The following is a 4,646-nucleotide window of genomic DNA, read 5'->3' as shown; positions in this document are numbered from 1 at the left end:
GCTTTGAGATGAGAAAATAAAGAGGGATAGAGAAATAAAAAAGAAAGAGAGAGAATGAGAGAAACAGCGAAAAGAAAATGAGACATGCAGAGAATAGAGAACCCTTAGAAGAGCGAGAGGAAGATGAGAAAGGGATGATTAAATAAAAAGAGGGAGAGGGAGAAAAAGGGATGAGAGGGAGAAAAAAAAAGATGAAATAAAAGAAGAAAAATGAGATGCGAGAAAGAGAGGGGTGAGAAAAGGAATAGAGAAATGAAAAAGATAGAGAGATCTGAGAGCACTCAGATGAATAGGATCAAGCTTCAGACACACACACACACACACACACACACACACACACACACACACACTCAGGAGTGTGTCAGCGTGTCACATCACCACCCCTGCTGCAGAATAAAGGCACAGTAACCACAAGCGTCCACCAGAGGGCACCGCAGGGGCACATCACCACAAACCACTTCAGAAGAGCAGATCAAAGGGAGTGATACGATACGACAATGACAAACAGACCGAGAGAGAGAGAGAGAGAGAGAGAGAGAGAGAGAGAGCGAGAGAGAGAGAGAAAGAGAGAGGTGTAGGTCATTAGCACAGCACGCAACTTCAAACACAATAACGGCCATCCGTCCTCTTTAGAGAACTGAGGAAAGAACAAGCTAAATATAGCTGAAGCTTAGTCCAAGACCAGATGTGGGCCAGTGGTGGGGTGCGGTGATGCAAGGGCAGGACAGGGCAGGACAGGATGAACAGCTAAAACAGGATAAGACTAGACAGAGCTGGACAGGACAAGACTGGAAAGAGCAGGGCTAGAGAGAACCAAGGCAGGACAGGACAGGAAAGGGCTAGCCAGGCTAGGAAAGGCCAAGACAGGACTGGACAGAACAGAACAGGCAGGACAGGGCAGAGCAGGGTTGGATAGGACAGGACAGAATGAGCAGCCAGAACAGGACAGAGCAAGACAGGACAGGATGAACAGAACAGGGTGAACAGGACAGGCCAGGGCAGGATATAGCACAGAAAGGACAAGTCATGGCTAGATAGACAGCACAAACAGGACAGAACAGGACAGGAGAGGACAGCAAAGATAGGACAGATCAGGACATAGCAGGACAGGACGAGAAAGAAACAGAACAGGATCAAAAGAACATGCAGGACAGGGCAAGACAAGACAGGATGTGGCAAGACAGAACAGAGTAAAAGACAGAGTAAACAGGACAGAATATGCAGGACAGGGCTGGCCAAGACAGGGCAGGACAGAAGAGAACATGCAGAACAGGGCAGAACAAAACAGGAAAGAACAGCACAGATAGGGCAGATAAGGCAGGACAGGGCAGATTAGGCAGGACAGGGCAGATAAGGCAGGACAGGGCAGGACAAGCTGGAAAAGGGTTGGACAGGGCAGGACAGGACAGGGTGGGACAATAGGGAAACTTTCAAAAGTAAACTGAGATTAAAGTGTACAGAGCTGTGAATAATCATGAAAAGAAAAAAGGCTTTGTGACCGCTGGTTTTACAGACGTCTGGGAGAGCTCTGTTTGCTGTTAGCCACATTAGTGTTTTTTGGGTCAAGTGTTCGTTTAAAGATAGAAAGGCATCTGGAGAGCTGAGTGGAAGAGTCTGTGTGTGTGTGTGTGTGTGTGTGTGTGTGTGTGTGTGTGTGGTGTCATGGGTGGATAAAGGACCAAAATGCAAGCTCTCAGTTCTCACGAAAGTCCTTCTCCATCACAGACGCAGCTAATCAGCAAACGCTAACAGTGAGCAAATCTAGCGTTAGGAAAAAGTTTGCGAGGAAGAAAAGCACGAGGGAGAAGATCGTGAGGAAAAAGATCATGAGGAAGAAGACCGTGAGGAAGAAGACCGTGAGGAAGAAGATTGTGAGGAAAAAGTTCATAAGGAAGGAGATTATGAGGAAAAAGATTGTGAGGGAGAACATCCTGTCCAATCCTGTCCTGAACTATTATAGTGAGGATGAAGATTGTAAAGAAAAATATTGTGCAGAAGATTATGAAGAAGAAGATCATGAGGAAAAGATTGTAAGGAAAAGATCATGAGGAGGAAGATTTTGAGGAAGATGATTGTGAAGAAGAAGAAGATTGTAAGGAAAAGATCATGAGGAAGAAGACAGTGAGGAAGAATTGTGAGGAAGAACACCGTGAGGAAGAAGATTGTGAGGAAAAAGTTTATAAGGAAGGAGATTATGAGAAAAAAGATTGTGAGGGAGAACATCCTGTCCAATCCTGTCCTGTCCTGAAGAAGGTCGTGAGGAAAAGCGGAAAAAATTCGCAAAAGCTAGCAGACCTTCCTGAGAGATGACGCTAGCCATAGATGACTTAGCACTGCTAAGTTAGCCACGTTCGCATTTCTGGGTCGAGTTTAATGAGAGCTTGGTGAGCTTAGAGAATCGGTTTTGGATCAGTTCAGTGTGTGTGTGTGTGTGTGTGTGTGTGTGTGTGTGTGTGTGTGTGTGTGTGTGTGTGTGTGTGTGTGTGTGTGTGGTGCATTCATTTTTCCTCTCTGATGTTCCCTGGATCTTAGCCTGAGCGACGCTATAAATACAAGAGAGTTCTGCTTATAGCTGCTAACCACACTTATACACACACACACACACACACACACACACACACACACACACACACACACACAGCTATTAAAGGCCTATTTTAGTCTTTTTGAAGAAGGAAGGAAGAAAGAAAGAAACTGAAAAAGAGTGAGACAGAGAGAACGCGTGCACGTGTATAGTAATTATGAAGGGAGAGGACAAGGTTAGCATGCACACACACACACACACACACACACACACACACACACACACACACACACACACACACACATGTTCTCTTAAAGCTTAGTGGCTCTTAGTATAATAAAGTCAATAGTCAAAGGCAGGTGGAACCATGAAGTGGCAAACACAAACACACACACACACACACACACACACACACACACACACACACACACACACACACAATCAGAAAAAGAGAAAAAGGAAGATGGAGAGAAAGAATAGAAAGAGCAATGGAAAGAGAAGATTAATGTGCCAACAATACAGCAAACGCACTCAAGGCTACATTTTTAATCACGAACTTTCTGATCCCAAACACACAAGAGCATGAGAGCGAAGGGGAAACAGGAAGTGATGTAATCTTTGTAGATTAGCTCAAAAAAGGAGCGGTGGGATACGAGAGGAATGACGGAAAGGTCACGTTAGAGAGAGAGAGAGAGAGAGCGAGAGAGAGAGAGAGAGAGAGAGAGAGAGAGAGAGAGGGAGGGAGGGAGAGTCACGTGACTCAAGACAGGAAACATTAAAAGTGTCTAAACGCAACAATTAGGGATAAAAAAGAAAACAGGAGCACAGGAGATGGAGAGACAGATACATAAAGAGAAGGAGCGAGGGAAGGGGGGGGAGGGAGAGGAAAATGGGAAAATGGGTGCATGTGATAAAGAAAGTGATGAAAACCAGCAGAGGGAGGCTTTGACAGCTCCTTGAGGATGGAGAGAGTGAAGGAAAAAATAGCGAGAGAGAAAGAGTATGGAGGTGTCAGGACGGTAATATGTTTGAGTGATGTGAGCTGATATTGCAGGCTGGATAAGAAGTCCTGGCTGGGGTGAAGCTATATTGAAGCTGCTCCAGGGTCTTAACCAGGAAGACTGAGGAAAAGGAAATATATATATAAATATAAATCGAGATGAGAAGATGGACTAAAGTTTCATCATCTTTCGTGTTCTGTAAACAACGAAGGCAAGCGATATTCTGTGGGGGAAAAAACTTCCTCTTGAACCAGTGGTCCCAAAACAAAAAGCAGTCAATCATGAAAATGTATCATGGAAAATAAATATAAAAATATGCATTAATAAATTATGTAATGATAAATAATAAAATATGACACTCTCCATGCAGCGCGCAGTCTCAAGTGTAGACACAAACAGCACGTGGTGCCAGTGATTCGCCTCTAGAGGTCGCTCTCGTAATGACAGCAGGACGGAAGGCTACATTAAAAAAACTTTCTTTCAGCTTCTCCCGTTAGGGGGCGCCACAGCGGCTCCTCCACATGTTTGATTTGGCACATGTTTTTACACTGGATGCCCTTCCTAACGCAACCCTCCCTATTTATCCGGGCTTGGGACCGGCACTGAGAATGGCTGGGGTTGGTTCAAACCCCGGGCCGCAGCAGTGAGAGCGCCGCATCCTAACCACTAGACCACCAAGGAACCTTGACCAAAGGCTACATTAAACAGGGGGTAAAGAATGGATACTTGGTGGACACCTTGACCTAAAGCAGAGAGACCAAGAACTGAGTTCTATGACGGATGCCTTAAGGTAGAACATTTATCCCTGTGGAACGCTGTGAGCTATAGTAAGCCAGAAAAGATCCTTGAGGGACCTGAGCTAGAATAGAAGAGGCCAAGTCCTGATCCATGGGGGCACCTTGAGCTAAACTAGGAGGGCGACAAAAATGTATTGCTGGCAGAAAACTTACAGTAGAAAAAGGCAAAGAGCAGGACCTTAGGGGCAACTATAGTGGAGCAGTTCTGAATACGGATCCCTGTGGAACAGTGTAAGAGTAGAACTGATCCTTGGAAGACACACTGAGCTGCAGAAGGTAAAGGCGACAAAAACGGTCCCTGGGGGACATTACAGTAAAAGAGGG

This window comes from Silurus aristotelis (genome assembly GCF_946808225.1).
Source record: "Silurus aristotelis genome assembly, chromosome: 23".
Lineage (NCBI taxonomy): Eukaryota > Metazoa > Chordata > Actinopteri > Siluriformes > Siluridae > Silurus > Silurus aristotelis.
This window is presented reverse-complemented; position numbering follows the sequence as displayed.